This window comes from Petaurus breviceps, unplaced genomic scaffold, assembly GCF_028583685.1.
Source record: "Petaurus breviceps papuanus isolate PSGF00001 unplaced genomic scaffold, PetGlider_PUasm1.0 90535, whole genome shotgun sequence".
NCBI classification, from domain to species: domain Eukaryota; kingdom Metazoa; phylum Chordata; class Mammalia; order Diprotodontia; family Petauridae; genus Petaurus; species Petaurus breviceps.
Genome location: NW_027187270.1, coordinates 716,734 through 741,042, shown reverse-complemented (window position 1 = coordinate 741,042; position 24,309 = coordinate 716,734). Strand labels below are relative to the sequence as shown.

Below are 24,309 nucleotides of genomic sequence, written 5' to 3'. Positions count from 1 at the left end.
AACCATGGAGAGCTGACAGGTTCTGTTTGAATTCCTCTTCCTGGTACCTTGATTGTGTCAGAGCATTAAGGAGAAGGGAGAGCGGCACTTTGGGGGGACTCAGAGACACCTCTTCCCTTCCTCCCTGATCTGGTTTCCAGACATGGCCCAGATTAAAGCAAAATCCTAAGCACTTTGCCATAGTTACAGCTCTGTCTAGAAAACCTGACCAAAGAGAAAATGGTTGGGGAGGAGAATGTATACAGAAGGACAAAGAGAAAAATGAGCTAAGGATGTGGAGAGAATGTATGAAGTAAGGGCAGTAATTTTACTCTATGGCACACATGACAAGAACAATACAAATAATAACATTCATTTACTACTTTAAAGTTTGCATTTACCTCATGCGATCTTCATTAAGAACTCTGAGGGAGATGCTATCATTACAATCTCACTTTTCAGATGAGGAAACTGAGACTCAGGGAGGTTAAATCATTTGTCCTGGGTCACACAATTAGTAGCTAGGTAGTATCTGAAATAGGATTTGAACCAAAGTCTTCCTGATTGGCAGTTCAGTACTCTAAGTGTGATCTTGGAAAGCTTAAATCAAAAGAGGCAAGCAAATCAAAGCGTCAAAGCGTGAGTAGCTCAAAGGAATAAAATGGCTAGCCCAACCATGGAGAGATTCCCAAGTCACAGTAGCACTGACAATCCATGTACACCCCACACCATGGATTGCCGGGTTTTTAGCATCTTCATCAATTTTGAACAGCCGATGTTGAGTACCGCTTCCCAGCATGATTCACTTCATAACATCTGAGTGTTAAAGTGAACATCTGGTTGGTAAAAAGCTGAAAGAAAAGAATCAGAGAAAAACTCTCTCTTCAACTCAGATATGAAAGAAATAACCACAGAAAGTTAGAGTTTAAGGAACTTTGGAGACTCTTCTCCCAAAATCTTTCCTGTTATGGATGGGGAAACTGAGGTGAGAGGGAGGAGGTGACTTGCCAAAAGTCATAGAGCTAATTAGCAGCAGAGCTGAAACTAGCACCCAGTTAGTGAACATTAGTCCAGAGCTTTTTCTACCGTGCCACATTGCCTCTGGAGAGTATATTCAGCAGCCAACAGAGCAACGACACTCAGATTCCTATTCCTGCTTTCATATCCAACTTTCCCATTATTAGGGTTTGTTATCATTGGCAGAAAGAACCATGCACATTCTCTCCAGCATTCTTCCCGAGGCCATGCTTCCTTTGTTTTCCAAATGGAGGCCCCCCATCCTTTGTTTCGGAATCAATGTTATCAAAGAGAAGCCCAAAGAAAAGAGTTGCAGCCTTTTGACACTGAGAATTAGAAGCTTGTGAAAACAGAGAAAACAGGAAATGACCAATGTTTTTAGTGACCAGAAGGAAATGGTGGCTAAAAGTTGCTGCTTAGTAGCGGGATACTCTAGTTTTTTGCTTAAATACAAGAGACTACCCAAGTTATTAGAGGATTAAAAAAAAAAGAAAAATAATGATGAAAGCATCAAAATGACACAGTGCTCTTTAGCTGAGCATTAAGTTATAGCAAGGCACAGTGGATAAAAGAGAAATGTCTAAAAACAAGTTTGTTCAAAGATTTCTCCCTAAAGCCCAAAGCAATCACTGGCATTGTCACCATGATTTTCTGTGTATTAGGTGGACATGGGCTTTGCTGTGAGGACAGGTATGCTAATGGAGGCTGCCACATTCGGTCCCTCCTCCTTTCAGTGTTTATAGTGCACTTCTAAGTGGCAAAGAACATTCAATCACTTTCACTTTGCTAGGAGCAAGGTCTGGGGACCTTTCATTGAATAAGTCTTAAAGCTTCCTGAGTGGTTCTTTTGTATGCCAACTGGGTAGGACTGAGAGACTAACATAGCTGAAAATGTGTTGACTAGCTCTGAGGCATGTTGGCCAGGGACGAAGACAGCACGTTCCAAAAGCAGCAGCAAGGCCGCGGTGCAATGGGACATAGTTTTGGTGGATGGCTGCTATAGAGAGAGACAGAAATGCAGCAACAGACTTTCCAACCCTCACCCAAGAATGATGTAGGGTAGAAAGGCTGTGAAAAGAAAGTTCCTGGACCATGCCAAGGAGCTACAGGAGGCAGAGCTGAAAAGTAGAAAGGCACAGTTGGCTGCTGGGAAATGGAGCCATGAGGACTTAGGCAGGAGATATTTTCTAGCTACTGACAATACCAAGGGTGAAACCCTCCTCTGCCTCAAAACATGGATTTTCCATGGACTTGCCTTGGGAAAAGGCCCTGAGAACCCTTCTCTACAACTCAGTGCGAGTCTTTACTCTTTTATATAGTAGGACAAGGCTTGGGATGGTGTTGAGAATGATTCTATTTGACTTTTCCCTATTGTTTACTTTGTTTTTTTGTCCCCGTTAACACTTTGCTATTTAACTTATATTCCAGCCTGGTATGTCAGTGGAATAGGTACTAGGTAGGGGCCTGGGCCATATATTATCCTTCCATGGAACTCAGTAGCCTCTAAGAATTCCAGAGTGACAACATTAGTTTATACAAATCTTCCCATTTTATCTAAAATTTTCATCATTTCTTATGATGTAATAATATTCCATTACATTCATATCACAGTTTGTACAGTCATTTCCAAATTGAAGGGCACCTACTTTCCTTCCAGTTCTTTGTCAATGCTAAGAGTATTGCTGAGAATATTTGGATATATGAGACCTTTCTATCTTCCCTGGGGTATATGCCAAGTACTGAGATCTTTGGGTCAAAGAATATGAACACTTTAATAAGTCTAAAATATTTTCCAGAATGGCCAGACCAATATGGTTCCACCAACAGTGTACCTATGTCCACTAACCTGTAATGACACAAATGAATATGTATTGTGAAAAAAAAAGAATTCCCGAGTACATGGAACATATGAATCACATATAGTAACAGAGAAACCCATAAACCTCTACAAAGCTTACGAATGGTGGCAAGCATAGTAACTGTGGTCTATAGTCCTTTCTTGGTTTCATCTGTGTCCTTTTTCTCCTGATTTCTACTAATATGGAAAATAGAGATAAATTTCCTGCTTTCAGCCTCAAACCTTTTGGTGATCAGATTGACACTGGCAGTGAAAGGGTGTTTAATTTTGCCATTTATTCAGTCATGAAGCCAACAGCCCACCATTATAAACTGCCTACTATGTGCAAAAACCTATTATATCACTACTCTGTGCAAATCCCTGCCCTCATGAGTTTTGTTTTGGATATGAGTTGAGTTTGAGGAGATCAAAGGTGTCCCCCAAATCCCAATATAGTTTTAAACTTAAATAACTTTAAGCATTAATAGCTTAATGTTACATGGAGACTTCTGGGACACACTGTATATAGAAAATACTCTGAAATTTAATTCAGACAAACATTTGTTAATCACTTAAAAGAACTGTGTTAGGCTCAGAAAGAGATATAAAGTTTGTGTAAGGCCTAGTCTCTACCCTTACAAACCTAGCTAAGGAAAAGGACAGACACAATTATAATATAACATTAAGTGTGTATGGGAGAAGTACAAAATGATGTATAAGCTTCAAGGAGAGGTCTCTTTGGCTGGCCGTGGAGAGAAGTTTCAGCAGAGTAGGGGTGGGGTAGAGCCCCCAAAACCCGACATTGTAAGGGACACAGGGGAGAATGGGTAGTAAGGAGGTAGAGCCAATGGGTGCGAATGATTTTGCTAGGAAGCTTGGCAATAAAGAAAATGTGCCACCCACATCTCTGCCATCACTTCAGTTTTCCCCTGACTTGTCTTGCAGTGTGCAAACTGTCTGTGCCTACTGAAGCAAATGAGTTTCAGGCAAGGACAACCGTGTTGATGCTTAGCTCAGGGCACTGCATTAGCAAGTCATAACATTAATGTCTCCCTTACTAATCTGTCCGCCCAATTTTAAGATTGTCTAAACTTCCCCTGGAAAATCATGTGAGTTTTCCCATCATGTTATTATTGCCGAGGAGGAGAAATTTCATTATTAATCCAACCACTTCACCAGGCAAAGAGACTAATTGTTGTTGCGGGGAAGGACCATCAGTGGGGATGGCTCAGAACAACTTACCAGCCAATGCCTAGAGAGGATTTCTCCATTTCAGAAAGAACTTGCATTTCTCATTATCCAGTAGAGAAAACAATCTTTACCTTGAGGAGAATTAGAATGAAATAGCTTCCGTGGGAAGACAGGGAGTGAATGCAAAATCTCTTATTTTTCTAAAACATGATTAGACCAAGCCAAAAGAAAAAAAGAGAGAGACTGAAATGCACAGAGACACAGACACAGAAAAATGAGGTGATGGGTTTTTTTTAACCACCACTAGTGGGAACTACTGAATTCTTTTCCAGGAGAAAACACCCTATAAGTGTCAATACTAAGAATAGTTCTCTGATGTAGCCCAGAAAACTCCGCTATCTGTAACAAAGGTTAATGAGCCTCAAGATTGTTCTTCTCTTTGCTCTACAAGAAACAAAAAAAAAATACCTCCCTTTCTTGTCTGTGGTCAAACCAAAGCAGCCCACATTTGAAATTGTCCACCTTTTGATTTTCCTGTTGAAATGTACAGGAAAATACCATCTGCACAGGTGACCTATAAAATCAAAGTCCCTAAAAACTATGGGTGTTCCCACATCTGTGGGGGAGTGCAATGAAGTGGGGCATTTCTAGATGAGATTGATGGATGTAAATTTGTACAAAATAGCAGGAAGCCCAGTATAGAGAAGAATGAAAATTCCTAGACAAAAATGAAGCCAACAGGCATATAGGTAGTGACGTGATATATGTTATAGGCCTGTCCTTTCTCCACAGAGCTTTCAAGGAACTAAATATACGACCATAAGGTCTCAGAATCGAAGAATCTCTGAGTTGGTGGGGATCTCAGAGGTCATTAATTCTAATCCAGACACGACTAGGGATCTCCTCTCCAATGTCCTGGCCAGACAAGTGGTCTCAAATACAGAAATACTTCAGTAGACTATTCAGTAGACGATTGTTACATAAGACAAAGACAGTGTGGTCAAGGAAAGGAGTGAAAATTTTCTTTCAGTATAAAGGTTATCAAATCAGGATTATCTCTACTAAGGAATGCTTTGGGGAAAAAAAGACAGAGAACCTGAAAAGTAATTTTATTTAGGGGTTTGGAGGAAAGAATTTGGATGTAAACTCAGCTCACAATTTTCTAAGAGCATGACAAACAAACAGGGCTGGCAGTATTAGTACTACTGTGCTAAATTTAGTCAACAAAAAAATACGCAAGAAGCTGTGTGTATCAGTCACAATTTCATATATGATATCTTTCTATTCTTTGAGTATGGAATATTCGTTTTGGTCAATGTCTGTCAAATTCAGAATAAAAATAAAATCGCTAAAATTAAAAAAAAAAATTTCTAAGTGCATGTTGTTGGTATTGTGTGCAACAACTAAGGAAAAATCATTCTTCCAAATAGCCTCCCTGCCCCTCAAACTTAGCCCTTTGAAAGTCTCAAATTAGATTTGTGTTAGGACTGGCTTCAGCATCCTGTATCAGGGATTCCCTTTGTCTCTGTCCCAAACTTCCCACCTACTTACTGAAGCCTGAAAAGTCATTGGTTGTGAACCTTTCATTCCTATTAGGAATGAAGCTCCTTGAAGGCTGCTGTAATCTCCGCTCTGTATACAGTGGTTTAACCAGTGTTTGCTCTCCTTGATTAACTACAAAGAGCTTAACATGTCCTTGTTGGATGAACATAGGCTCAGTATGAATGAGTTTTGGTCAAAGTGCAGTCATTAATAATAGCCAAAGAAATGATGTCCCCAAGGTCATATGGCTATAAATGGGCCAGCCTAGGTCTTCTGATCCTAAGGCCAAGGCTCTTTCTACCATATTGTATAATCCATGTTATTACAACCTTCACTGTTTTGATAAGGACATACATAATTCATTGGAAAGAATGTTGACTTTGGAACCTAATGGCCTGGGTTTAGATCCTGGTTCTTCAACTTTAATATCTATGTGACTACAAGTAAGTCACTTTCTCTCTTTGGGATTCAGTTTCCTTATCTGTAAAATGAGGGTACTGGACTAAATGACTTTAGGTCCCTTTCTCCACTAAATTGTGGATCCTATGATAAGGAGAGAAAGTGAAGAAGGCAGGATTATGTAACAGAAAGAGCCCTAGATTTGGGGTCAAAAGACCTTGAGTTCACATTCTGACTGATATTTAATGTGTGATGCCAATTAAATCACTACCTATTTCTGAGCCTTATCTTCCAAGATGACATCTATCAACTCTGTATCCTCTGATCTATGAATAGAACAAGAGGCCATAAAAGCCTTGAGGGGTATGGCTATAGGGAGAGGTCTTACCACTGGTGAGTAGAGTAGCGGGGGTAGCAGAAAAGATCAAAATTTGGTTTATGAAGACTTGGGGTATATTTTGGGGACCTGCTGCTGAATCAGAGATGACTTACAGTGATTAATAAATAATCTGTAGGCAAACATTTGGATGCTAAGGGACCTTGTGGTGAATGATTTTGTCATGTCAGCAACTGCTCTCCCCAGTCCTCAATTTTGCTATTCTGTAAACGTGGAGTTTTGAGTCTCTGAGTTTTTTTTAAATAGGAAACAAATTCTATCTGGAAGTCATCAACTAGCACATGCAGAGGAACCGGCCTAGAGTGGAATCTGAGAAGAGTTTTGCAGCGCGTTTTTCCACTAATGGCAGAATATATTTGTTTTTTGAAAGACACTGCTCTGATAAATCAAGCTACTGTCCTATTGGATGTATGGAAAGAATTTCCATCTTGATTTTTCCTCATTTTACAGTTGAAGAAACTGAGGCTCAGAGAGGATTAGTGGCTTGTTTGAACCCAGGGCCTCTCCAGCACTCCAAATCTAACACTCTTTCTACTATACCACCTGTTGATGTTTTTTTCCCTTGTGAAAGCCTCACCTCATGAATAAACACGCAAGACTAAGTCATGCTACAGAACTGGTCCTCAGGACTTTGTGGATACTGTAAAAGTCCTAAGGAAACTCCTGAAATTCACAAGGCAGTAGTGCTTGAATTTATGCTTAGAATATACAGATGGGAATCCGAGACAGAATACTAAAGGGAATCTGCCACAGTGCCCATACCTGAAGCCCTTCTAATTTGGTAGGATCTGCCACAGTTTGTATTTCATTGGTATAATCTTGGAGAACTTAGGGACGACTCTATGCCAAGGGAAGGCGCTGGAGTAGGTTTTCTTGGTACGATATGATTAGACTACTCTTTATAAGGACTGGCCATTGATGGGCCATGGGCTAGAGGAGTCACAGGTTCCCCAAGGTAAAGATTGAACACTTGGAGGGGAAAAGAGGAGGGATTCCTGCTCATGTATGGGCTGCACTAGAACTCATTAGTAGACTCCCATAGCTTCCATTCTGCGCTTCCAAGGAAGCATTGATTGGAATGCTGTCAGTGACCTAAGAGTGCATGGTATTTGTAAGAAGTCATTCAAGTTTGAAGTTCAGTCCTTCTTCTATGTATCATCTGTTCCTCCCAAGTTTAGGGAGAGCTAAGAAGGGAGACAGAAGATGGCCCAATGCACCATCACTTGCTGCTGGACTTCAAAGACTCTGGAGGAGAGAGTGAAGCTGACCCAATAGCTCACTTAAAAATTCAGTTCACATGATGTCATCAGTCCTCTTTGAGACCAAAGAACAAACAACACCAAGTTTAACTTACTGATATGAGTGGAAACAACCTGGAAAGTGAATAGAACATTGCTCTGGGGCTATAGAAATGGCACATTTCTTCAGTTAAGTTTGAAGTTTTGTATATTTCAACAGAGTGGCAGAGTGTGCTCCAGTGGTTGAAGACTCTGTCCTGGGTTCCAGTCTTGACTCTGACACTCACCAGCTCTGTGACCATGGACAATAACTCTATATCTCCAAGCCTCAATCTCCACCGCTGTTGAATAGGGCAATAACACTTGTACCACCAATTTCACATGACTTTTATGAGGACAGTGCTTCATAAATCTTCAAGGATGACAGAAATGTGAGTAGTTCTTGCTATTATTAGGGATAATAATAATAGCAGCTCAAATAGGATCATAGACTTGTTCTTGCCAGAAAGGACCTAAATAGATGGGGGAGGGGTGGTGACTACATCACAAAAGGATTCTTCACTTTATAAAAAGGATTCGTCACATGGTTTCTTTGAGTTTGAGGGACTAGTCAAACAAGTGCTACAGAGAGGGAAAAACAAAGTGAAAGCCACTTGACAACCTGAGTATAATCAGAAATTTTTAAAAAGTCTATTTGAAATGATGTAATTGAGAAAAATCTACGGACGATAGTTTTTTCAAGGGGTATATCTATCATATCTGTATAGTACAGCTCGTTCCAAGAGCCTGGTAAAGCTCAGCCATTGTCTCCCTGCTCTCCTCCCAGGCCCTCCCCCACCACCCCTTTTAGGACAGTTGCCCAAAGAGGATTAAGTCTCTGATGCATCTACTAGATCAAAAGATAGACATCTGAGGACCCAGCACTAGCAAGGGCCCCAACTCCCAGGTACTCCCCCTCTGCCCCGACCTCTCTTAGCTCCCTAATGTTCTGCCAGGTAAGGACATGACCAAGGGAACCTTCTACCTAATTCCTAAATATATGCCCAAGGGAGACTCTTCCCTCACCTCAGGTACCCTGGAGTCCCTGTGATTTCTTTAGGCCATAGCCCACCAGTGCTTACTCGTGGCTCTGACTGAGCCCACCCTCCCCCAAAAGTGTTTTAAGCTATAAAAATGTCTCCACAGTGTTCACCACTGGGAATAGCTCTCAGTGGCCAATTGTAAGAATCCTGGTACTAAGCAGCTTGGGAGAAGGCTTTCCTGGGTCTGAAAAGAAAGAAAACAACTTTCGGAGCTTAGTCAACTCTGAATTATCTGTCTGGGTTTATAAATATTTGGGATCGTATTTGCAAAGCTGGGCTGACACTGTCACCTAGTCTATTTAAATGGGAGCTCAGTTAACATTAACAGAATTTTTGTTTACTCAAGTCTAGTAGGAGCTAGAAGGGAGGCTCTTTGAAAACTGAAATAACGACCTCGCAGCCCCAGGGGGAAGATGTGAATCAGCAGCGCTAATTACCTCCCTCCCCCAGCCAGCTCTGCTTTCCTCGGCGAGCTCTCTCTACCAGTGTGCCAGGCAATGGAGTCTGGACCCAGCCAAGGAGCGGGAAGCAGGGGCCGACGCAGAACAGTCGGGCTGTTTTCTAGCGTCTTCTTAGAGCGTGATTTCATTACTTGATTTCAAGTCTTGGGAATTCCCAGGACATCAGATATACCTATATTCAAACAAGAGCACCAAAACACCTTCCCGAGTCAAAGAAAAAACGATTTGGAGAGCGACCAACATTCTGCATGGCCCAGGGCACTGCTTCTCGGGGTTACAGCAGGTGACCTTGAGGCCATTTGGGAAGGGATGAAGAAAAGAGATTCTGAGGAAAGTGGGCACCTCCTCCGAGTAGCAGAGACTTGGAGTGGGAATCCTTGACCACTACAGGTTGGACTAGAAGGCTGACACTAAAGATTCTGGGATTTCTGCCCTTCGATTTCCATTTACCCCTAAGTTCATCTGAAAAAACCAGTTATAAAGCACCTTGCACACCCTGACGTGTGCCATAACTGTTAGCTATTATTATTATTATTGCTATGATTCTTCTTCTCTTAGTGGTTTCTGAGGGCAGGGCAAGGCAGGGCAGGGCAGGGCTGGTAACAGACTTCATCTTCACTTGAAGAATGCCCCGCTGTCTGCTTTGTTAGGGTTATTTTCCTGAAGGGTGAGCAGATGGAAAGCACTGGGGCTTGGAGAGCTCACAGAGAAAAAGAAACTCCCCAAATCGCTGGCCTTCGAGTGGAAAGCACTACTTGTTCTCACACAATGGCTGCCTGCAAACAGACCTGCTATTAAAGGGCACCGGCCTCAGATGATTCTTCCTTGTGGTGACTGTCCTCTGATCACTATCACTTAGAACGCAGCCATTTTCTCCAAAAAGAGATGCAGACATTTTGCACACAGCTATATTTCATACGCTACAGCTTTGAGTCCACAGTCTGCTTCAAATTTGCCGCCAAAGCATATGTTGGCTGTTTCCACCGTCCCTACATTCCAGTCCTTAATGTGAGAGTCTGGGGCCGACCAGAGGGCAATTGACCCATAAATTTGGGAAGATAGTCTTAAATCGCATTCCTCTTCAATATAGTTTTGGCTGGTGGCCTTTCAGCCTATCTCAACTGGGCCGCCTTGGCTCTAGCAACATGATACATTTCTCATTTGTATCAAATACCCTTTGACTTGAGTAATGTGTTATGCTGGGCTGGGTCCTAACAGGGATCACAGTACCAATTGATTTGCCAGTGAAGTCTAACCATAGCACATATGTCTGGGAAGAGATCACTGAGCCCCCCAACTTTCCAACTCAGTTTATGGAATACAACAACCAACTGATGAGTAAAGCAACTGTGAAATGAAGCAGTTGCTCAGCCAAGAAATTGTTTTGACTTATTTTGTCACTGACTTGACTGAATAGACTGACTGCTGGGTGTTGTGTCTGTCTATGAACACAGACTGGTTTGGGGGGGGGGGTGGCCAACAATACTCGAATTAGGCTAAATGATCAGTTACTTGAAAATAGTCCACTGAAATCAAATAACTGCTTAGCCATGGGATTGTGGATTTAGGGGAGACGTCAGAGGTCCAACCCTTTCATTTTATAAGTGAGGAAACTGGAGCATAGAGAAGTTGTGTCCAACACCACAAAGATAGTCAGGGGCAGAGGCAGAAGTTGGTCCCAGCTCCTCTGACTCCAAATTTAGATCTCTTTCTAATTCATACTATCAGGCTCCAGGTACTAATCGATTTTTTTTTGGTTAATTATTTTTGAAAGGCTGGTTTGACTACATTTGAAAAATGATATAGTTATCTACATCAGCTTCTTCCTTAAACTGGTTTATTGTTTCATATACATAGTTCAAAGAAAGGCAGTATGGTATAGTGGATAGTGGACTTTGCCTGAAGTCAAGGAGACCTTGGTTCAAATGCCATCTGTTTCACTTATAACCTTATGACCATAGGCAAGTCCCTTAACCTCAGTGAATGTTGGGCTACTTTAAGTTTTACAAAGAGAGGTTGTCAGGAAATCACAGGGCTAAATACATCAGTGCCCAAGTTCTCATTATAACTTTGCAAGTCTCTAGGGGCCTGCATATTTGGTGCACTAACCTATCTTCTCCTATTTAGAAGGGAGGGGGGATGTTTTTGCTTGGCCGAAGCATGCTACCCAAGTGTTTTTGTGTCAATTCCTCAGCTGATACTAGATGTGCATATGGACCAAGACTTTAAAAATCAGAATCAGATGATTGCAACCACGTAGAAATTTAGAACAGTGTACCAACTCTCTGAAAGGACAGATATGCATGCATAAAGGAAAACCCTTCTCCAAGAAGGAGCAGAAAAAACCCAAATCTTTCCATGTGAAATAGGAAGTAAACATGCCCCAGGTAACAGAGGGAGAAAGGAGAAAATTTAACACTTAAAGGTAGTGGAGTACTGGAGTTGGAATTCTTAGTCAGGTATGGGGTGAACTAAAGGGGTAACTCTGATTTGGGGATTCCTTTCTCTCTTTCACTGGCAAGACTCAGTGCTATCAACCTATTACTAAACATCCAGATAGAAACTGAAATAGCCCTATCAGATCTAAGCGGTCGGTCTCCATGATACCACTGTCTGGTATTCAAGCTTGTGTCCCACGTTACCTTGCTCCAAGGACAAATCAGAGCTTGATGAAATGAAGCTCCAGATGGCTAGTGATCTCAGCTTGGCAGCTAGGTGGGGCTATAGTGGATAAAGAGCCAGGACCAAAAGTAAGGAAGACTTCTCTTCCTGTGTTCAAATCCAGCCTCAGACATTTACTAGCTGTGTGACCCTGGGCAAGTCATTTAACCCTGTTTGCCTCAGTTTCCTCATCTGTAAAATGTGCTAGAGAATGCAATGGCAAACTATTCCAGTATCTCTGCCAAGAAAACCCCAAATGGGGTCACCAAGAGTTGGACATGACTGAAAACAACTAAACAGCAAAGGCAGCTAGGTGGTACAATGGATAGAGAGCTGGGCCTAGAGTCAAGAAGACCTGGGTTAAAATTTGACCTCAGGCTATGTGATCCTGGGCAAGTCACTAAACTGCTGCCTGTCTCAGTCTCTTCAATTGTAAAATGGTGACAATAATAATACTAATAACACCTGCTTCCCAGGGTTGTTGCGAGGCTCAAATGAGGTGATATTTCTAAAGCGCTTTGTAAACCTTCAGGTGCTGATGATTATTATGATTATGGTTATCTTGGTTTGGAACTGATTTTGTTTTGAATTTTCCAACTGGATATTTGTTGCTATGTAGTCACAGCCATTGTTATTCATGAACTATATTCCAAACTAGCTTTAAAACAGCCACTCTTCAAACTGGCAGGTTAAAAAAAAAGTGAGAGGCAAGTTGGTAAAAGGGAAGAGGTCCAGATGAATTTTTATGACCAAATTACAAACTCTTCAGAATGGGATAATGGAATAAGCCTCACCTCGAACCATTCTCATTTGCAAAGGCAGTATTTTGATATGGTGACCCATCGAAAAAGGGTTACAATATTCTTACCAAGTCAATGCAACATACTCGTAAACCATCTATCCTCAGCCTTCCAACTATTTATAAACTGTCTATGGCTCATTTTTTCTTTGTCATTTCATTATTACAGATTTGAGATCACTAGCCATCTGGAGCTTCATTTCATCAAGCTCTGATTTGTCCTTGGAGCAAGGTAACGTGGGACACAAGCATGAAATGCTGCTTTTCACCCCTGATATTTCTTTATGCTTCACCCCCTGAAATCTCCTTGCTAATTTTAAATCATTTATTTGCTATTACTTTGGGTTTATTTAAAATTGCTCATACATTCATATATACATACATATATACACACGTATAGTTATATATATATATATATATATATATATTAAGGAGAATCTTATTTAACCACTGCAAAAGACAATTAAAAGCAATTAATCGGCTTTAACTTTCAGACTGCCACCCAGAAGCACCTAGTAGCTTCATGCAACTTATGGTATATTATCAATGGGTCAAGCATTTTGCTTCTACCTTGCCACCCCCCCCCCCCATCATACATACACACTAGCATTAATTCACACCTGGGGGACCACAGTGCCCTACAAAGCAGAACAGAAACTCTAGGTGTCACACCCCAATTTGCTGTTAAGTCATTTCAGTTGTGTCCAACTCTTTGTAACCCCATTTGGTTTAGATACTGGAATGTTTTGCCATTTTCTTTTCCAGATGAGGAAACTGAGGTAAACAGGGTGAAGTGACTTACCCAGGGTCACACAGCTACTGCGTGAAGCTGGGTTTGAACTTAGGTCTTTCTTATTCTAGCCCTGGCACTCCATCTACTGCCACATTGCCCAGCTGCCTCCACTTCCCAATTACTGCTATAGAAGATGCCCCTCTGGACAGGGAGATTTTAATCAAAGTAACAGGTAAAATTCACATTCATTTATTAACTCCCAAGAGAATGGTGCCAAACATCTCTCAGCCTTCCCCAATTCTGTTTCAGCCGTATCTTCTCTGGGATTTTGGATCTTTCTTTCAACCTCTAGACAATGAAGAGTTCATGGGATGCTAGAGGAGAGGCAGTGTGGTGCAGTGGCAGTGAGAGGCCCAGCTCAGTCACTTGCTACCATGAGATCTTTGGTCACATCACTTGAATTCTCTAGGCTTTAGTGCCTCCTCTGGAGAATAAAGTTGTACTCAGTGCCTTTTGAGGTCCCTTCCACTTGTGAATCTATGACCCAAAAGCTCAAAGAGATCTCAGGACAAATTAGTCCAAGTCCCTTATTTTCCAGAGGAGGGCAATGAGACCTCGAGAGATTAAGAGATGAGCCTAAGGTCACAGAGGACCTTGGACAAGTGGAACCTAGGGGCAAATTAATCTCTAAGCCCATGAATCAACACAAATCACAACCCAGAAAGTAATGAAATCGGGCCCAAGTTTGCCACTTAATGGCATAAGCTCAGATATGCCCCTTCCTCTCTGGGCTTCAGTTTCCTCCTCTTGTAAAATGAGACTTTGGATCTCAGTTCCACTCCTTCGCTATCTGTATGACTTGGAAAGGTAAAGTGAAATAATGGGGACAGTACAGGTCTCAGCGTCATAAAGACACAGATTTGAATCCTGCTCTCTATCATTTACTAGCTGTATGACTGTGGAAACAAGTCACTTACATTTTTGGAGCCTCAGTTTTCTCATCTGTAAAATGGGGGCTTTATACTTGTAGTAGTACCTACCCCATGGACTGGTTGTGCAGCCCAATAGAGATCACTGTGCAAAACACTTCCTATATAAACAGTAGCTGTTAGTATTCTCATTTACCCTTCAGGGCCTATTTCCTTATCTGTAAAATGACCAGCTTAGACTAGATGATCTCCAAGGCTTCAGATACTCTGTAATTCTTTTAATTTTTAATTTTTTTTAAAGCAATTGGGGTTAAGTAACTTGCTCAAGGTTACATGGCCAGGTGTTTCTGGGTGGGTGCTAAGTGTCTGAGCCCAGATTCTATCCACATGTCATTCCAACACTGGAGCTCTTATTCGCTGTGCGACCTGGCCACCCCTAAGCAACTGGGGTTAAGTAACTTGCTCAAGGTTACATGGCCAGTTATTTCTGGGTGTGGTGGTTTATCTGAACCCGGATTTGATCCCCAGGTCATCCCGACTCTGGGGCCGGTGCTCTTACTTGCTGTGCTACCTGGCCGCCCTGATACTCTGTAATTCTATGATGCTCATTCAGAGCAATCGGCCCTTGTTCCTGCAGTCCAATGTTCATTCCCAAAAGGGCTCAGGCCTAAGCAGAGATTCTGAGAACATCAGTAGCATTGTAGATGTATGAAGATGGATTTGTACAGCAAATGGGAAGCATGTGGCAACTTTACTAATATCTTTTTTGGTCTGAACTTCCAAGATAATAATAATAGCTAATAATAGTAGCTAACATTTATAAAGCACCTATTATGTGCCAGGCACTGTGCTAATTAGAACTATTATGTTGTTTGATCCTCATAACAATCCTGAGAGATAGGTGCTATTATGATCCCCATTTTACAGACGAGGAAACTAAGGTACACAGAGGTTAAATGGCTTGCAGGTGGCAGGACCACCCTGGTACTAAGTGTCTGAGGCCAAATTTGAACTCAAGTCTTCCTGACTCTGTGCCCAGCACTCTGGACAAATTAAACATCACCAAATTCTGCTTCTTTCTTTAGTCTTTTCCCACTTCCAGGACATGGACAGAGTCTCTCTCTTTTAAATGTTATCTCCTTTGCTGCTTTTATCAGCAGATGAGAATTAAGACTTGAATAGCTGCAACCTTAGCTTGGGCCACTTGTAGCTTTGGAGGTCCGGAAAAAATCTTGGGAAACATGGAAACAAAATAGGGTACCAAGGAAGGGTGGGTACCAGTTGGATTTTTTTTTAATTTAAGAAATGCTTTTTGACCCTTGTACTATGCAAGTGAGGGAAAAATTGAGCTTTTGTGCAATATTGATCCTAAGCCTGGTAAGACCATTCAATGGCTCTTGTCCTGGAAGTGAACAGTGGGAGCAGTTTCATTTGAGGCCCCTCTTAGAGCTTAAGGCCCAATCCTTGCCCTTCTGTCTGCTTGGCCTAGGAACTGGCAACTTTCCTTAAATCACACTCAAGTAGCTTACAGTATAAACCCACAGGATGAAATTACTGTAGCTTCCCCATGTTGGGTATGGTCCAAAGAGTCAAAGGGAATGCTGGCCCCATGGTTACTGATCTGCTTTGTGAAAGGTTGATATCTACTCTCATGTTATGAATTATTTAACAGGGTAAAGATTGGTCTCATCTTCTCTAGCCAATATATGGCTATTTCAGTCTACGAGAGGAGGCAAGTAGGCATTAATAAGTTTAAAGCCATCCACTGTAACTACACTGGCCCTGGGGGACTTGAAGCTTCACTGGCCTCATCCACTTTTATCTTTCTCTGATGACCAACCATAATACAGAACTCTCAATAGAAGTAACTAAGGAGAGAAGTAGGAGAGAAAGGGGGAGAGGGGGAGAGACAGAGGAAGAGGGGGAGACAGAGAGGAAGAGGGAGAGAGGGAGGGAAAGATGGAGAGAGGGGGAGAGAGAGAGAGAGAGAGGGAGAGAGAGAGAGAGAGAGAGAGAGAGAGAGAGAGAGAGAGAGAGAAAAAGCGAGAAAGCGAAAGGGAACCTTGGAGTCCATCTGAGTCCAACCCCCTCATTGCAAAGAATGAAGGAGTCATGACAAATTCAGGACTGTCTCTAGATATTTAAAAATGTCTAAAGATATCTTTATGGACTAGGTTTCCTGGTTAAAAGGACATTTATTAGTGCCTCATTACAATACTTTCAAGATTCTCAACTCAAGTCTATCCCCTTTTTCAATCCATGGGCCTTTGGTCGGGCCATATTTTTTTCTTTTATTACCCACAAACTTGCTATGGGTTAAATTCTCCTAGTATTCAAGACATGCTTGGCTGCTCTCAGAAGTAGCTCAGTCTTTCAGGCCAGTACTTAAGAAATTTAAGTGTCCAGGTGCTAACTGGTATCCTTGTGGCTGATGGTGGCTTATATTTTAGGAGGACTTGAGCAAATCAGTCAATTTCTCCACTCTCTCAGTGTATGGAAAAATGACTATGCTGTCCTTGCCTCCACCAGCCTCCTCCCCCAGTGGACTAAAGCTATGACCCAGACAGGAAAGAAGAATCCCACGATTTACCAACAGGCAGTAAAAGCCTAACAAGGCACTCAGAAGAGAAATCCAACTCTATATTTTGTAAACCTTTTAGTCTCCATATATCACGAGGAGACTGGGAGCCAACTAGTCTTTAGCTCTTGAAATGAAAGATTTTCCAAGTTGGCCAAATATTATATTTTGGTTTCCCTGATAAATTGCTTTCTATTTAATCAAATTGAAGAGTCGAGTATTTTTCCCCAAAATATAAATATCCAGAACAGATTTCTTTGCCCATCAAAGATTATTAAAATCGCCTATAGTCTGGAATCAAGTCCTAAATGGCTTAGACGTTTCTCAGAATTAGGTTTGAATCAAAGGATTATATTGAACTGGTAACTTGCTATTTACTTGCTCTGGAAAAACACTACCCCTCTTCCCTCTCTCCTCATGGTTATCAGCATAGAAAGGTAGGGAAAAACCTGATAATTTATAAATCAATAAGGAAATAGGATTCAATCTGAAAATGTATCCTAATAAATAAGGAATTAGATTGTAAACTTCTCAAGGACAGGGACCGTGTCATTGTTATTTCTGTACTCTGTACAGCACCAACCACAGGGGTAGGCACATAGAAGTCACTCAGTGACCATTTGTTGAATGAATGGATATACCAGTTTAATGGCCTTTACCCCTAAATGCCTTTTTAAACAAGACAAAGGGATTGGCCTATTAGAGGGTATTTTTATGGTATGACCAATGTTGCTCCTGGGCCAGCTGGTCCATCTGAAGGTCAGAGGTGATGATGATTTCTTAGGCTTAGTACCACTTTTGGAAAAGGGGAGAAATTCTGAAGGTCTTTCACCCTCTCCTCTCTTCTCTCCTCCCTCCTTCTTTCCCTCCCTCTCCCTCTTCTTCACTTCTCTCTCCTCCCTCCCTCTCCCCACCTCTCTATCACCTTTCAAGCCTATTTCCCTAACTTGGTCCAAATGGTAAAATATTTCCAGATTGAGAACTGTGAAGCTTCAATGACAGTTTTCTTGCCTCTACTGAGCAGATGAAACATTCCTGACCCACTGCTGCCCTGTATCTCTAAATGAATGTTCCTAGGGAGACATCCAACTGCCATATTCAGGAAAATTGATCAAATGAGAGACACAAGATTTCCTTTAGAATAAGTGGAAGTCACACAAGTGGAAAATGAGATGCTATTTCAAAAGGACAGCCCAAGTTGAAATGAAATCATCAAAACTTTAGTGGAGAAAATGGTCTTTTGGCATCTAAGCATCCTTTTTTTCCGTTTTCTGCTACAAATCAACTGCTTTTCCAGGAGGGACTCTTGTCGGACAGGATTAAGGCTGTGTCAAGGCTGTAGGACCAAGCACTGATTTCTCTATTTATGTGACTTGGGATTTGGTTGCTAGCCCTGGTGAGCACAGCTGCTCGTTGTTTACTTGCTATGTTCTGGTCAGGAATGGCAATCTTTCCATGGCTCAGAATCTTTAACCTGCCCTCTCACTCCACAGGCCTAAATTCAGACAAATAATAAAGTTGGTATTTCCATTGCCAGATGATGCTGTGTTTCCTTTCCTTCTCCTCTCATAATCACCCCTTTGGTCATCCTCCTTCCTTCCTTTGGGGTTCCATCAGATTCTCTCTTCTCTGACCTCCCTCAGTTCCCATCCCTCAGTTTACCATCCCAGCATTTTAATTTTGTTTAAAGCATTGGAATGGACCCTAGAGATCATCTATTTCAACACATTTATTTTAGAGATGAAGAAATGGAAGCTAAGAGATGGTGAATGATTTGTCCAAAGTCATACAGTGAGGTAGAGGCAGACCTGGGAGAAGAACCAAGGTCTCCTGATTCCCACCTCTTGGAAATCCACTGTTATACCCTGTGTGGGACCCCAATTCATAATTCCTGATTTAGCAGGGAAGCCCCTCATCCATTAAGGCTGTAGGACAGGTACATTGGGTTACCCTGCTTGGGTATCCTTGAGCACGGAACAGGAGTGCTTCTTCTTTCTACCCTTTAATCTCCACCTCTCTCTCTCCACCCCCAGCTCCAGTTACCACTCAAGCTAGCTCCATCTAGATCATTAGGGAACACAGCCTTGGGCACAGTCCATGCTTGTCATCTGTCCTCGGTATGCCCCTATCCAACCCTTCATGAAACCCACCCAAGCGCCCAAATCCTTTTTAGCCAATCCAAAATCCACTTCATATTCCTCTAGGATAATATATGTGTCTCCGACTATGTTCAGAGACAGTCCCAGATAATTCTCTCTTGGTCTTGTTTGGGTTCACTAACTTTGTATAAGCTGTTTGGGGACATCTTGGTTGGGAATAGGGGCTGAGGAGGAGAAGAGATAAATGAGGGACAGAGGAACACATACTGGCCTGGTCCAGGGACAGATGAGAACTTCTTGTCTGTACTCTCCAAAGACTAGGTGAATTCTCTACGCTCTCCTGACTCCCTTCCCCTCGCCCAAATACCTGTTGACTAATGGAAAGAATTCTGTACCACCCAGTGCTGGACCAAACTCTCTTTTATATACCACATATTCTCTATAGTATATTATTAAATATGTCAAATATGTTAGGATAGATTCCATTGGTTTAGGGAATTCCCAAAGGAGGCACTTAGCTCTGTGAATATTGGGCGGTACCTTCCTTGACCCTTAAAAATCCTTAGAGAATTGCCTAACCCTAGAGCACTGGGCGACTTAAGAGGCTTAGGCCCAATACTGACATAGCCAATATGTGTCAGAGGCAAGACATGAAGCCAGATCTCCCAGGCTTGGAGGCTAGCTCCCGACAGAAGTCATGCTTTTCTGTGACAGACCCCAGTGAGATTTGAACTTGGGAAGAGGCCAGCTCTCTATGCATCGAGTTAAGCTACACAGGTGACTGGGAGTCAGGAACACTTGAGTTCAGATCCTGCTTCAGATACTTCTTAGCTGGGTGACCCTAGGCAAGTCACTTAACTCCTTTTGGCCTCATTTTCCTCATCTGTAAAATGAGGATAATAGGAGTACTTCCCTCACAGTGTAGTGAGAAGTATAAAAGATAACATATATATGTAAAGGACTTTGTAAATTTTAAAAGTGTCAGATAAATGCTTGCTAACTTATTCTTATTAACTTATGCTAATATTCTTATTAACTATTACCCAATATGCCGTGCTGCCTTTCTGAAAAGATTTAGCATATTCATTCAGTCTCTATGAAAATAGACAGCAAGTATTCCTTAAATAAACAGGGTCGTATTCTCGAAAATCTTAGTTGCTCCCAAACTCTTGGCCACTTTTTATTTTGGCCTCTAACCCCAAATGACATCATATGACCCCATTCAGTTTGCCTAGTTTGCCCTGTAGAACTTCCTTCCTACCTGAATCTGCCCCAAAGGTTTGTGTTTTTGGAGAAATATATAAAAATAGGGCCAAGAAAAGTGTGAAATTGTGACCCTACATATGTGTGTTAGCACCCTAGAGAAAAGTCCCAGTCACCACACCCTAGTTGTGTCTTTGCTTCTCAGCCACAATTTCCAAAGGAAACTATAGTTGGCTGTCACTCTTTTCTTCCAGAAAAAAAATGTCTACTACATATAGAAGGAATGATCTCATAAACACCTTTCCCAACAAACAATACGAGAATAGTCTAGGGACTTCCATTAAGCATTCTTTTCCCAGCCCAATGAATGAATTCATCATAGTGTGAGCTTTACTGTGGTTACTTTATATTTCCTGGACTAGATATGTATGTCATTTTCCTCTCTGTCATTTCCCTTCTTCGCCCCAGTCATGAATTGTTGTTGTCTTCTCTTTCTCACTTAAGGAAGAGAGAGATCTGTTTAAATGGGAAGTCTGTGTAGGCCCATGCACACAGACATCTTGCAGCTGGTGCATCTCCGTCAGCTGACTTCAGATGCTTGGAATGTATATCTTAACTCTTCCAGAAGAGGACCACTGGCTTAAAAATGAACTGAGCATCAAGAGAAAGTCACTCCTTTTTTTCATGCCCTTAATACCTGGAATTACAGAAATTCCATCTTTTTTTTTAATGAAAATTCTAGGGTTACATCAAGTACAACAGAGACCTCTTAATAGTCTCCCTATTGCAACCAAAGTCCATCACCAATCAGTAGCCTGTGCCTGCCTTTCTGCTCCTAACCTGCCAGGGTCTCCCAGGGTCACAAATATTTTGTTTGGATTTTTAAAAATTCCAAGAATTATCCTTAAGGGCAACAAGTCAGTCTAGTTATAACTCATCTGGGGGCAACAAACATGATTGGATGTATTAGAACCCCTAATGAGGGGAGTTATAATCAGTTAATTAAAGGATCAATTAGGGTGAGACTAGAGACAGAGAGAGGTATTTTCTCATCTCTGATGGATCTGAGGTAAAAAGTCATTTTTTTTTCTTTTTGAAAATACTCGAGCAGATTTTTACTAAAGAATATCATTTGCTTCCAAGAACAGAAAGCAAAGAAGATTCAACCATAAAAATTTTGAGAAGTTAATGCTTCAAGACAGGGTCAGCAGTCACTGGTGGATGGATGGATAGAAGGACTTCCTGCTTACCCCAAAATATTTTTCCTTGGCTTAAGACCTTTTCTCTGAGGAAGCCCTGTTAAAATGGGAGGAGTAAAGGCACTGGGAGCCACGAACCATGCTTTTTCACTCTAGGCTTTTGTTTTCTGTTATTCTCTCTGTTTGGGACATCTTTTTTCCCTTTCCTCACTTGTAGAATTGATATGCCCTCTTGAGAGGTCAATTCAAATGCTACCTCTTTTTTTTTTAAAGCAATTGGGGTGAAGTAACTTGCCCAAGGTTACACGGCCAGTTGTTTCTTTTTGTGTGTGTTTGGGTGTTAAGTATCTGAGGCCGCAACTGATCATGGGTCCTCCCGACTCTGGGGCCAGCTCTCTTACTCACTGCACCACTTGGCCACCCCTCAAATTTCTTTAAGGAAATTTTCACTGGGGCAGCTAGGTGGTGCAGTGAATAGAGCACCAGCCCTGGAGTCAGGAGGACCTGAGTTCAAATCTGACCTCAGACGCCTGCCACTTATTAGCTGTGTGACCTCGGGCAGTTACTTAACCCCAAATGCCCTCCCCTCCCCCCTCCAAAACAACAACAACAACAACAAAAGGAAACCTTTCCTTGGCACCCCTACCTCCCAGCCCCGGAAGCCTCTCCTTTGGACCTTTCCCCTCACTAATGTGCTTAATTATATATTACTAGGAATTACATTTAACTGTGCATCTGTCTTTTCTACTGACACTCCCTTAAGCTCTTGGAGAACACAATGTCCCTAAGGCATGATCTTTGGTCTGGAAAGGACAGAACAAAATTGGCTAATATGGAGGCGAAACACAAGATAAGTGGGGAGATAGTAAGAGAATACCCAGCTCCCCTTAATAATGAAATCAAATCAGCAGGAACAGGTCAATAACATCCCAGGGGGCTGAATGAGGCAGGGGACTATCATTGTGGTGCCACCATCACTGATTTTTGCAGGACAGTGGAAAACAGGAGAGACTGGTTAAGGGCAGATTACTGCTATGATTTTTTTTGGGGGGAAGCGACATAGGCAAATTAGAGGCCAGTGAGCTTGATGTCAATGCCTTACAAAATTCTAAAACATTCTTAAGGGAATGGTTAGTGAACATCTAGGAAAAAAATCGTGATCACAAAGAACCGGCATGGCTTCATCAAAGAGTAGGCCTTAGCAGGTTACAAATTAACTTTGTTTTTTCTTCTCTTTTTGACCAGTTATGAGACTGAGGTAGCGGGGAAATTCGTTAGAAATAGTTTACCAGGATTTCATGAAATTAAAAAAAATTTGTTGATGCTTTTTGGTTTTACATCACACTCATTTCCAGATATTAAAACTCTTTCCCCAGCCCCAGCCCATAAGCCTTCCCTTGTTTATCTAGAGTTTAGCAAAGCATTTAACAAAGTTTCTCATGCTATTATTATGTACAAGATGGAGAGATATGAGCCCCACGAAAGGCCAGTTAGGTGGATTTGGAACTGGGTGAATGATCAGCTCCCCAAAGTAGGCATTTATGGTTTTATGAGGTCAACATTGGAATGCCCCAAGTTTCTGTGTTCAACCCCATGCCGTTTAAAATTTTTAACAATAACTTAGATAAGGCCATAGATAGCATGCTTAGCAAAGTTGCAGCTGACACAAGGATAGGCGGCACAACAAGATCAGAAGAGATCTTCATAGCCTAAAACATCAGGCCAGATATCATATGATTAAACTTCATAGGGATAAATGTAAAATCTGACACAGGATCCAAAGGGCAACGTCACAAGTATAGGGTGGGGAAGGCTTGGCTAGAAAGCAGATTATCTGAAAAAGTCCCAGAAGTTTTAGTAGGCTTAAGGCTCACTATGAGTGAACAGTGCGACCTGGGAATCAAAGAAGCTAATTCAGACTTAGGCCCTGTTGAGAGAGGCCGAATTGCCAGGACTAGGGTAGTGCTAGTGTGCTGGAGAATTTCTTGGTGCCACATTTTAGGAATGACACTGATAATCTACAGAGTAACTAGGATGTCAGAAAGCTTTGGGATCATGCCCCATATGAAGAAGAAACGAGGGAAGTTTAGCCTGGAGAAAAGAAGACATAGGTGGGACATGTTCGATGTCTCCAAGTATTCAAAAGGCTGGCACATGGAAACAGATTTGGGCTTGTTCTTCTTGGCCTCAGAGGGGCAGAAGTAGTAGCCATGAGTCCAAGTTACAAAGAGGCAGATTTAGGTCCGAAGGGAACTTCATACCAGCTAGAGCTAACCGCAAATAGAATGGGCTGCCTCTGGAGGTAGTGGGTTTTCACTCATCAGAAGTCTTCAAACACATGTTGCATAACCCCAGGCATGTTATAGTGAGGATTCCTGTTTGGATGCCCAGAGAGGACCCACCCAACTCTGAAATGCTATGATTCTGTGACAGGGCCCATGTCTTATCTAAGCTATATGTTTTCCTCCATACCTAGTACATTTAATAAATGTCTGCTGCATTGTAGCTTGGATTGTTTATGTATTCCAGGGAGATTGTGATTGAAGGGAGAGGTAGAGAAAGATCAGAGTAAGGAGCAGGTCCAGGAGTAGCCTGGCAGTAGGATCAACATCAGGACTCCTCAAGGATGCATACTGAAAGGGGGAGAAGACTGTACTCTTCATTTGCTAGGCAGCTAGGTCATGAGGTAGATATTGCATTAGATCTGGAGTCAGGAAGGTCTGAGTTCAAATCCAGCCTCAGATTTGCCTAGCTGTATAACCCTGGGCAGATCATTTAACCTCTGTTTGCCTCAGTTTCCTCATCTGTAAAATGGGGATAATAATAGCACCTACCTCCCAGGGTTGTCCTTAAGATAAAGTGAGATAATATTTGTAAAGCACTTTGCACATTCTAAAAAACTATATAAATGCTAGCTGCTACTACTACTACTACTACTACTACTACTACTACTACTACTACTACT

The 24,309-nt window shown here is 41.9% G+C and overlaps 1 protein-coding gene across 4 annotated transcripts in view; it reads right to left on the bottom strand.

Annotated features, from left to right (window-relative positions):
• MAMLD1 (mastermind like domain containing 1) overlaps positions 1–24,309 on the bottom strand; it is a 126,631-nt gene that overhangs the window by 6,094 nt on the left and 96,228 nt on the right. The gene's annotated exons all lie outside the window — the stretch shown is intronic.